The following is a 12,385-nucleotide window of genomic DNA, read 5'->3' on the forward strand; positions in this document are numbered from 1 at the left end:
CAGCAGGAACTCCCCATTCCTGGGACAGTGAGTGTTCCCCTATAGCCTCATGGATGGCACTTCTAGCAGACTGGGAATATAGCACTTTGCATGACTCCAGACCTAATGAAGAAAAGTTCCTGGGAATCAGAGGTGCAGAACTCCAGGAAAAGATCCCTATCTGGTTAACCTCACTTCCCAGGATCCAGGGTGCTGCATAGCCACATCATTTTCACAACAAAGATCCTGCTCGCATAGAACCAGTACCAAGAAATAATGCCGTGCATGTCTTCACATTTCTGAGAATCCACTGAAATCCTACCAAGTCCTCATTGGGAGCTGCAGCTACCTCCTCAGTTGGACAGAGCAATAAGGCTATGACCCTGGCACTCAAGCTCACAGAGCCTTACATTCTGGAGTGTAGACAGACTGGCACAGCAGAACTGCTCTGAAGGACAGAACCGTGCCCTTTTGAAACAGAGCAACTGGTGGAGTGAAATCTGCTCTAGCAACAGCAGAACTGCTCTAAGTAATAAGTAATTAAACATGAGGATATATCAAACCCAGCTCATGGCATGCCCCCCATTGCATGGTTCTTTACTCCTGAGTGATAGTTCTTCATTCCTGAGGGGTACTCTGCGACTGGATGCTCTGGGTCCCAACTCATAAGGCAGCTTGAGCATATTGCCCATGTCCCCTGGCTTGCCATAGGCACACAACCTCAGGCTTCTGTAGGGATCCTAAAATCTCTGCCTGACTGCCCCATAGTTTGTCTTACATGACATCCTGAGCACACTGCTGCTGGCTTCTGCAAGGTCTCTCCAACCTCAGCCCCCACAGCCCCTAACTTGCCCTGTCCTTTGCTCACATAGCACCCCCAGAATAAGGTCCCTGACGTTCTACGGGAGCCTTCCTTGAGTTGTAAGGCTCTATTACACAGAGGTGATGAGTCTGATATAAACTGAACTTAAGTACACAGGAGCCCTCAAGGCTTTGTGCACCTCCACAGTTGACCTGTGATGAATTCAGCATCCAGCATAGTGACAGTGCATTTGGTCCTGACCCCACTGAGGGTCCTTCAGAGTTCACAGGCTAGCATTCTTGGTCCTACCATTCTGAATGAGTGTTTTCTCTTCACTTCTGGGATTGACAGCCACACAAGACTACAGGCCAACACCCCAAGTTCCTACCACTACCTGTGGCCAGGGAGCTCACTTGGTGATTCCCCATCCAAGAAAACTGTACCACTACTACCATAAATATTCACAGTCTAGAATATTGAGGCACTCGACTGAGTGCCACTGTTAGTGAATAGATGATAAAATCTGCAAAGACTGCACTAATATGTTCACTCAAAACCGAAACCCTAACCTAGTCAACACAAAAGGGCACATTTTCAAGAAAATACCCTCCACAGAGAAAGTTACTTACTCAAATTGGAAGAGGTGACTATTCCACCAGACACCAATGTAAGGATGCAGAAACAAGAATGAGGAAAGGAATTTAAGATTTCTAAGGGAACACAGTTCTCCAGTAATAGATCCCAAAGATAAGAAAAGTTTTGAAATAATTGAAAGGAAATTGAAAATAGTAATTCTGAAGATTTCCTGTGAGATACAAGAAAATATTGATAGGCAATTTGGTGAAATCAAGGAAACATTACAAGAACAATATAAGAAATTCATCAGAAGGGCCAGCAGGTAGTGTAGTGGTTAAGGTGCGGTACTTCCACATGGCCAACTGTGGTTTGAGTCTTGGACCCAGAGGTTTGTAACTCACAATGAGCATGTGTGGGTGTATGCCCAAAATCGAGGGAGGAGAAAGGATTGTGTCATGACCATCTCCCCGGGGGAGATTTCTTGCTTTCTGTCTGTCCAGCAAGTGCATGTACATATAGAAAAAAGAATCTCTTCCCTCAAAAGGAAATTTATCAGAGATATAAAGTCATAAAATTAGCCAAACCAAACTTCTCAAGATGAAACAGTAAGTGAAATTAAAAATACAATAGGGAGTTTCAACAGTAGATTAGACCAAGCAGAAGAAAATATTTCAACCAGGAAGATAAATCCTTGGAAATCACCCAGTCAGGGGAAAATGATTAGAAAAAGAATGAAAAAGATTGAAGATAGCCTTTGGGGTTTATCAGATACCGTAAAGCAAATGAACATTCACATGGGAGTTCTTGAGGAAAAGATAAGAGACTGAAAACGTATTTAATAAAAGCCCCCAGATTTGCAAGTATTGAAAGGTGATATCTACAGCCAGATAAGAAAAATTCAAGTATCTCCAGATTCAACCTAGAGAAGTCCTCACTGAGGCATATTATAAAAGTCAAAGATAGAGAATTTTTAAAGCAGCAAGAGAAAAGCATCAGGTTACATATAATGGATATGTCATCAGAATACCACTGTATTTCTCAACAGAGACTACAGGCCCAGAGATATTGGGATGATATATTTCAAATTCTTAATTTAAAACTGCCAATCAAGAATATCATACCTAGCAAACTTGTCTTTCATAAGAGGAAGAGAAATCATTTCAGACAAGCAAAAATGGAGGGAATTTACTTCACTATAGCAGACTTACAAGAAATCTTTAAGGGAGCCCTACATTTGGGAGGAAAAAGGACAATAAATACCAGCACGAAAATATATAACACAACTAGACTAGATACACTACGCAAAAGAGCAGAAATGGATCAAGCTCTTTTTTCCACAACAAATCACCAAGCCACAATCATACTCAATAAAAGAATATTCAAAACCGTAAAACACTGACAGGACCAGCAGATGGTGTAATGATTGCATCACTGGACTCCCACATGGCCGACTGTAGTACAAGTCCTGGACTTGGATGCTTGAAACTGAAGCTGGGTGCATATGTGTAAGTGCCCAGAATTCTGAGAGGAGAATGGAGAAGGGATTGCAGCGTGGCTTCCCCCTGGGGGTGATTTCTTGCTTTCTGTCTCTCTGTCGAGCATATATGCCCTATAGGTGAAAATCTCTTAAAACATAAAACACCTAGAAAAATGACAAGAGTAAGTTTTAGCTGTAATAGTTAAGTGTAAATGGATGAAAGTCACCATTGAAAAAAATGTAGACTGAAAGTATGAATGGATAATAAAGCAAAACCCATGTATATGATACCTACAAGAAACTTAACTTCACCTTAAGACATGCATAGACTGATATGAAAGGATGGGAAAAGATACTGTATGCAAATGGAAGCTGGGTGAGCACGAGTAGCTTTATAGATATCAAATATAAAAGACTTAAAAAACTGTGACCAGAGATGAAGACCATTAACAAATTCACCAGGAATATATAACAATTGTGAAGACATATGTACGTACCCAACTTGAGCACCTAAATATATAAAATAATCATTACTACAACTACAGGGTGAGATATACTTAAGTGTGATAATAGAGACTTCTGCATCCTACTCTTAGTGTGGAACAGATCATCTCAACAGAAAATTATACAACAGGTTTAAATTGTACCATTGACCAAATGTACCTACTGGACATTTATGGAATATTCCATCCAAATACAGCATACACATTTCTTATTGTTAGCACATAAATGGAATATACTCCAGGATAGACTGTATGTTAGGCAAAGAAATAAATCAGAAAATCTTTAAAAAATAAAAGTCATTTTTGCTGACCATAATGAAATAGAATTTAAAATAGTTAACACCAGAACATGTGAAAATGTACAAATACATGGATGTAAATGACTTTCGAGTTGAAGAAGAAATTAAGATGTACATTAAAAGTTTTCTGGAAACAAATGAAAATGAAAGCACTATGTACTCAAACCTATGTGATTGAGCAAAAGCAGTTCTAAGAGGAAAAGTTATAAGTGCCTCTACTTTAAAAAAAAAAAAAAAAGTGGGGGATGCATGATGCTGCTGGGCTAGTCCTTTTATTGACTGGCCAGGACCTGCACAGCTCCCAGTGACAATGAAGGCTGGGCTGTTTGGCTTTTCCTTCCATGGCCAGCCAGGCCTTCTGTGGGTCCCAGAGCCAAGGAGGAAGAATTAGGGTCATGAAACCTTCCACATAGTCCTTTCAGGACCTGTGCAGCTCCCAGAGACAGTAAGGCATCAGAGCTGTCTGGATGGATCTTCCTTTGGGTGGCCAGGCTCTCTGTGGGTCTCAGAGCTGAAGAAGAAGGAACAGAGTCAAGAAACCCCTTCCATATACTCTTACTAGAACATGTGCAACTCCCAGAGGCAGTAAGGGTTTGGAGCTGCTTGGCTGGTCCTTCCATAAGTTAGCCAGGCCTTCTGTGGGTCCCAGAGCTAGGGAAGAGCAGGGTGACCAGGCTTAAGTGTTGACATGTGACTACCTACTACCTTATAGCACACCTCCTCTAGTCAGCACTCATACACAATGGAACTAGAAAAATTTGGAAAGAGGAAACTGGTGTGGTGTATACCAGAGACAAGTATACAAGCATACAGTAGCAGAAACCTACCCAAGATAAGTAGGAAGAAGTGAATGCTTCATCAGCTACCAAGAAAACAAAGCAGATCCTCAAGAAATAGAAAATCGGAACCAGCAGATGGCATAATGGTGATGTTGCTGGACTCCCATGTAGTCAACTATGGTTCAAGTCCTGGACCTGGCAGCTTAAAATTTACACCAGGCACTTGTGTATGTGTGTGTGTGTGTGTGTGTGTGTGTGTGTGTGTGTGCTCAAAAATCCCGACAGGTGATTGGAGAACGGATTGCAGCATGGATATCTCCCCTGGGACTGATTTCTGGAGGGTGATTTCTCCCCTCCTGTAGCTCTGTCTCTCCTTGTCTCTCTGGCAAGTGGATGTATCCTATAGCTGAATGTTTCCCTTGCATGCAAAAATTATTACATGTTTTATCATATGTAAATTAACACACATGGTACACTGTTTTGAGGAATTGAAAACAAATCTCATTGTTATCTCACTATATGAGAGAATTTACAAAACATTTTATGATGAAAATGCTCTACAGATTGAGTATAGAAATAATGTATTACAACACAATGAAAGTTATAACAAGCTAATATGAAGAATGTGAAGAGCTGAAGGTTTTTCTAAGATCAAGAAAGTAAAAGGATGCCAACTCTCGTGTCTTTTATTTTACGTAATACTAGAACTTATATCCAGAACACTTAGACAAAATAAAGAAATAAAAGGCATCAAAATTAGATGGAAGAAGAAAAATGGTTTGTGATGACTTGATTTTATACATAGGAAGCCCCAGAAATTTCATAAAATATATTTTTTAAATTCAGTTAAATGCAAGATACAAAAATCAACAAACGCCTAATGGTTCTATTAACTATTAGTTATCTATTTGAAACAGAAATGGACCAGCAGATGGCGTAATGGTTGCATTGCTGGACTCTCATGTAATCTACTGCAGTTAAGTCCTGTACCCCATGACTTAAACTCATACCGGGTGTGTGTGCATGCTTGCCCAAGATTCCGAGAAGAGAATGGAGGAGAATGGATTACGGCATGGCCATCCCCGTAGGGTGATGATTTTTCACTTTCTCTCCAGTGAGCACAAGTGCCTTATAGTAAAAATCCCTCTTTAAAAAAAAAAAAAAAAAAGATGAAAAAGAAATGAAATAACTTCACTCAAATATCTACAGAAATATATAGAAACCAGCGCCAGCAAGTGGCTTAGTAGTTAAGGCACTAGATCCCCACATGGCTGACTGTGGTTTGAGTGCTGGACCTGGCAGCTTGAGATTCATGCCAGATGTGTATGCATTTGTGCCCAAAATCCCATGCAGAGTGTGAAAGAGAAGGGATTGTGGCATGGCCATCAACCTGGGGGGTTATTTCTCACATTCTCTCTCACTGTCTCCTCTCTGGTGAGTGCACATGCCCTCTGGCAAAAATTCAAACAAAATTGTTTTAAAAAGCAAAAATTAGAAACCAATTAAGTGGTGGAATATCTGTACTTTGAAAATTATCAAGCATTGCTAGAAGTTGATGACTAAAATGGGAAGATAATTCGGCTTTATGGTTTGGAACAACTAGTACTGTTTAAATGTATTTATTACCCATAGCAACCTATAGACTCATTGCAATTATGAAAATTTCCATGTTATGTTTTACAGAAATGGAAATATATTTAAACTTAATATGGAATAAAAAATGCTGAGCACTTGTAGGAATTTGAGTAAAAAGAACAAAGCTGGAGTTGTCACACAACCTGATTTAAAAATGCACCAGGGGCCAGCAGGTGGCATGTAGGTTGAGGCAGCTAGATCCCACATGACTGACTCCACAGAGTCCTGGACCCAATAGCTTGAGAACCATGGGGGGGCTTGTGTGTGTGCATGCCAAGAATCCTTTTCAATTAAAGGAGCAGGGCTGGTCCCACCTCAGATGCATATAGATTTTCACTTTGCTAGACGTTGGGCTAGAAGACGAGGTTTGGAACAGGCTTTTCCGTTAAAGGGGCAGGGCTTGGCCCACCTCAGATCCACATGGATTCTCGCTTCACTAGGTGTTGGGCTGGAAGATTACATGCCAAAAATCCTAAGAGGAGAGTGGAGGACTAAGGATTTTGGCATGGCCATCCCCACTGCCAGGTGATTTCTCACCTCTCTCTCTCTCTCTTTCTCTCTCCCCTGTCCTCACCCCCCATATCTTTCTCCAGCGAGGACACATGTCCTATAGCAAAACCAAGACAAACAAACCAAGAAAAGCTATAGTAACCAAAATAGCATGGTACTTAAATAGAAACGTACAAACATACATGGATCAGTAGAAAAAAATAGGGAACCTAGACATCAGTCCACACTTTGATGATCTGATTTAAAATAACCACAATAAACACCAAATAGAGCAATTTTGAGCATCAAAGACAAATCTGAAGGCATCACACTCTGATTTCAAAATATAATGTAAAGCCATTAGTAACCAAAACAAATACAGTTCTGGTATAAAAACACACAGTGATTAGTGAAACACAAGAGATAGCCTAGAAATAAAAAGCACACAGTTTTTAGAGCAAGAACACAGGAAGGAAAATCTCTTAAGTAAATTGTGTTTTAAAATGAGATATTCACATATAGATTAATGAAATTTAAACCACATTCCACACCACATAGAAGAATCAATTATCCATGTTGTAATGTCTCATAAATAAGATCTGTGAATTGGTAAAACTGTAGATCATAATGGGAAATCTCTGACTAATGCTTTCTTATATTGTGACTTAAAAGCACAGGCAATAAAAGCAAAAATGAATAAATTGAATTAAATCAAACTAAGAGGCTGCTATACAGGAAAATAGACAGAGTCAGGACACAATCCACAGATGTAGAGGGTATATTTCTAAATCATACACCAGGGAAGTGGTGAATATCCAAAACATGTAAGAAATTTACACAACTTCATAGCAAGAAAACAAGCTCATTGAAAAACTGAAGGAAGCCTAGGCAGATATGGCAGCCGTTAGCCACTCCTGGTGATGTGCCACATCAAACTGAGATTTGCTATTAATGCAAAACACAAACTAGACTCTAAAAACTTGGTATGAAATAAATGTAAACTACTGCATCAATAATTTAACTGGTTACATGTTTAACATACCGTGAGTAACCTGAGCTAAGGAAATTATTGAAATTAGTGCCACCTAAAAAAAAATTTGCAACAGATAGGCATTTGTATAAGGAAGACATGCAGTGGACGACAGATATATGAAAAATGCTCAAAATTGCTAATCAAGGTTATTAAAATGAAAGCCACTATAAGATATCACTGCTTCATACAATGGATTTTGTCAAAATGATCAAAGATGGTAAGTGTCGGTAGGTATGTGGAGAAAATGGAACTCTGTCACATTGGTGGGAATATAAATGAGCAGCCATTTTGGAAAACTGTGGAACCATATGAATCATAAATACAGTTAAAAGGCTATATAAAGGGACCAGCAAATGATGTAATGGTTATGTTGCTGGACACTCATGTAGTTGACTGCAGTTTGAATCCCAGACCTGGAGGAGGAGGGATTGCCATGTGGCCATCCACCTGGGGGGGGGTGGGGGGGTGATTTTTCACTATCTGTGTCTCTGGCGAGCATATATTCTGTATAGCGAAACACACACATATATGTATACATACACACACACATATATATATATATACACATATATACATATGTATACACACACATATATATACATATATAAATGCACTTATCATAAGATCTAAGGCTATGTCCAAAGGAATTTGAATCCGCATGTTAAAAAGATCCTGCACTTGCATGTGCATTTCAGCACTACTTAGAATTGCCCAGATACAGAAATAGCTTAAATGTCCATTAACATATGAATGGAAAATAAAAACCGATGTGGGTTTACACACAAACAATGAAATAATACACAGACTTGGAAATATAGGAAATGGTTTCTGAACTTCTTATAATCCTGAAAGGACCTGTGCAGCTCCCAAAAGAGTAAGGCATTGGGGCTGTTTGGCTAGATCTTCCATCATCAGCCAGGGCCACTGAGGCTCCCAGACCCAGAGCTAAAAGAGCAGGGTCATGGAATGTCCCATATCTACCTGCAAGAACCTGTTCAGCTACCAGAGGTGGAAAGGCATCAGGGACATTTGTCTGAGTCTTCTGTCACTAGCCAGGCCTTCCATGGGTCCCAGAGCCAGGGAGGAAGAAGCAGTAACCAGAACCTCTCCCACATAATCCTGCTAGGACCTACAGAGCTCCCAGAGACAGTAAAACATCGGAACTGTTTAGCTTGGGTCTCCATCATTGGCCCTTTGCAGGTCCCAGAGCCAGCGAGGAAGGAGTGGGATCATGGAATCTGTCTCACATTACTCTTGCAAGAACCTGCACAGCTCCCAGATGATAAGGTATTGGGACATTTGACTGATCCTTCCATTACTGGCCAGGCCCTCTGTGGGTCCCAGAATCAGGGAGAAAGGAGCAGGGTTGTGGGACCTCTCCCAAATACTCATGCAAAGACCTCCACAGTATCAAGAGATAGTAAAGCATCAGGGCTGTTTAGTTGGCTCTTCCATTACCAGCCAGGCCCTGTGTGGGTCCCAAAGCCAGGAAGGATCGATCAAGGTTGCAGAATTTCTCCCACATTCGCTTGGAAGGACCTGCACAGCTCCTAGATACTGCAAGGCATTGGGGCTGCTTATTTGGTTCTATCACTGATCAGAACCTCTCTATGCCCCAGAGCCAGGGAGGAGCAGGTTTGTCAGGTGCATGATTGGTATGTGACATGTAATCTTGTTACCTTAAGGTGAGTCTTCTCAAGTTAACACTCAACCACATCAAAATTAGAAAATTTTGGAAATGAGGAAAACAGTTGCAGAGCTAAAGTATACCAGAGCGGAGTGCCCAAGCATAAAAGCCAGAAACCTACCCCAAATGAGAAAAGGGAATGCCTCACCAGATGTCTAGGGACAAAGTCAAGCCTTGAGAAATGGGAGAAAATCACTCTTAGGTCCTGCTGTTCCCCCATGCCTTTCCAAGTTCCACCTACCTATGGTAATGTCCCAGGGAGTCAACTACTAAAGGTGAGTGCCTGTGATTAAGGGGATGTGGACCTTGTATCCTCTTGTCCCACCGCCCCTCCAGTTCCTTTCTAATTTCCACCAGCCTGCACAGCAGTGTCCCAGGGAGGCAGCCACCAAAGGTGAGTGACTGTGAAGCTTCCTGTCAACAGGCCTGGGCTGTTGGATCTTGTGTCCCACTGCTATCCCAGTTCCTTCCTGTATTCCACCAGCCTGCACAGCAGGGTTCGAGGGAAGCAGCTGGGAAGCTTCCTGTCAGTGCTCTGCTAAGTACATTTGAGTCTTTTGATCCTCTTGTGTTCCACTGCTCCTTCAGTGCCTTTCCAAGTCCCAGTTGCTTGTGCAACTGAGACCCAAGGAGCCAGATTCTTTCAGATTCCACATTTCACCAGCCTGTGCAGCACACAACTTGCATTTATTCCTATAGTTACCATTTCCAACCCACTTCCACCTCATTCTGAGAAGCTGTGAGAGGATTCTTGTACCTAAGAACACACCTGAGAAGAAGAACTCTTCTTGTCAACTGACTAAAGAAGTATCCAAAAAAGTAGGATGATTTGTGTACTTCATCAGATTATTAAAAACCAGTAGAATGATGGGACCAGCAGTTAGCATAATGGCTATGTCGCTGGACTCCCATGTAGTCGACCGCGGTTTGCGTCCTGAACCCAGTGGCTTAAAACTCACGCCGGGCGCGTGTGCATGCGTGCCCAAGATCCCGAGAGGAGAAGGGATTGTGGTGTGGCCATCCCCCCTGGAGGGTGACTTTTTGCTTTCTCGCTTTCTATCTCTTTGTCTCTCTCTCTCTCTCTCTGTGGCAAGCACATGCGCCCTATAGAAAAAACTCTCAAAAAAAAATAGAATGGCATATGAGATAGGGGAGAGTGGGGAGGAACTATTTCTCCCTCAAGGGAACACAACTCATTAGCCAAAGAGCTTGCAGATATGTCAGAAAAAGAATTCAGAATATTCATAGTGACAAAATGAGATGCAAGAGAAGAGACCACAAACCCCAGATGAGGAAGTCCTTCCATGACTTGTGGGAGATAGACACTGAAAAATAATCAAAACTTGTGGAGAAGAAGATGATAATACAAGAAATCAAAACTTCCCTCAATGGTATTAATACTAAGTTAGAACATGAAGAAGATAGGATCTCTGATTTAGAACATAAAACTTCTGACCTAGATGCAATCACCAAAAAGAATGAAAAACTAACAGCAAAGAATGAGGAAATACTAGATCCGTTAAACTCCCAAACATCTGAACAATTGGTATCCAAGAAGATGAAGAATCTAATAAGAACATCAAAAATCTATTCCATGAAATAGTTGCAGAAAACATTCCCCACCCAGAGAAATATGAAAACATACAGAGCCAAGAAATACAAAGGAAACCAAATTGATTCAACCTGAGAAGATTCTCTCCATGGCAATTCTTAGCCAGATTGGCAAAATCAAACATAAAAACAAGATGCTACAAAAATTAAGAGAAACGTCCAGATACTTACAAAAGTTATTCTATTAGGCTAACACATGACCTCTCAACTAAAACAATTCAGGCAAGAAAAGAACGGACTTATTCAAAACACTAGAAGAGAAACTATTTCAACCAACATTACTATACCTGGCCAGATTATCCTTCAAATAGATCAAATAAAATGATTCTCAGACAAACAAAGCTGAAAGAATTCACCAATACTAGAACAGTTCTCTAAGAAGTACTGAAAGTAGTATTATATCAGGAAAATTTTAAATAGAGACAGAAAAAAGAAATTAAAAAACTACTAAAAAGGCTAACAAAATAATAGGGATAAGTCTGCAAATAATAATAATGCTGAATATTATTGGGCTAACCTCTCCAATTAAAAGACACAAACTGGCTGGCTGGATAATAAAAGAACGCTATGCTGCCTATAAGAAACACATCTCATGCATAAAGACAAATAGAGTGAAAGCAAAGGGCTGGAAAAAGATTTCTTGGACATGGAAATCAAAAGGCTGGAGTCACAATACTGCTACTGGACAAAATAAGACTTTAAGACATAAATGGTAAGAGACAAAGAAGGGCACTATATAGGATTAAAAGGGCTGATACACCAAAACATAACATTTACAAATACCTATGCACCTAACACTAGAACACCCAAATGCAAGAAAGAGATACTTTTACAACTAAATGGAGAGGTAAATTACAATTCCATAATTGTGGATCTCAACATCCCACTGACTCCTTTAGACAGATCATGTAAACAAAAAGATACAAGATCTCAATGATGCAATAAGTCAAATGAACTTGACAGACATCAATAGAACATTTCACCCAACAACCAAAAATAAACAACTATAAATTGACATTTTTCTTATCCCCACATGGAATGTTTTCAAAGATTGAAACATTCAAAGATGATAGAACACAAAGCCAACCTTTACAAATTGAAATGAATAGAAACTATATTAAGAATATCACTAGGACCAGTAGTTAGCATAATGGCTATGTCGCTGGACTCCCATATAGTCAACTGTGGTTACCTTCCTGGACCCAGTAGCTTAAAACTCAACGCCGGGTGCGTGTGCGTGCGTGCTCAAGATCCCAAGAGGAGAGTGGAGGAGAAGGGATTGCAGCGTGGTCATCCCCCCTGGGGGGTGATTTCTCGCTTTCTGTCTCTCTGTCTGGTGAGTGCACACGCCCTATAGCATAAACTTCTCAAAAAAAAAAGATACTTGTGCTTGAGCAGCTTGTTACCGAAGGGGATCTGCAGTTCGGTTCAACACATTTAAGCTTTAGGACAATCTTCTTTGTTGTTTTAGCCTTCTGGAAAATTGAATTTTTCTCCCCACTGTAGCCACTCTGC

General features: G+C 40.6%; 2 pseudogenes; both read left to right on the plus strand.

The window, feature by feature from the left end:
* The window catches only part of LOC102483785 (translationally-controlled tumor protein pseudogene), a 214,533-nt pseudogene that overhangs the window by 73,622 nt on the left and 128,526 nt on the right, over window positions 1-12,385 (plus strand).
* LOC102489096 (trifunctional enzyme subunit beta, mitochondrial pseudogene) overlaps window positions 9,557-12,385 on the plus strand; it is an 8,174-nt pseudogene continuing 5,345 nt past the window's right edge.

The sequence above is a fragment of the Tupaia chinensis genome, unplaced genomic scaffold (assembly GCF_000334495.1).
Source record: "Tupaia chinensis unplaced genomic scaffold, TupChi_1.0 Scaffold145156_1, whole genome shotgun sequence".
NCBI lineage: Eukaryota > Metazoa > Chordata > Mammalia > Scandentia > Tupaiidae > Tupaia > Tupaia belangeri.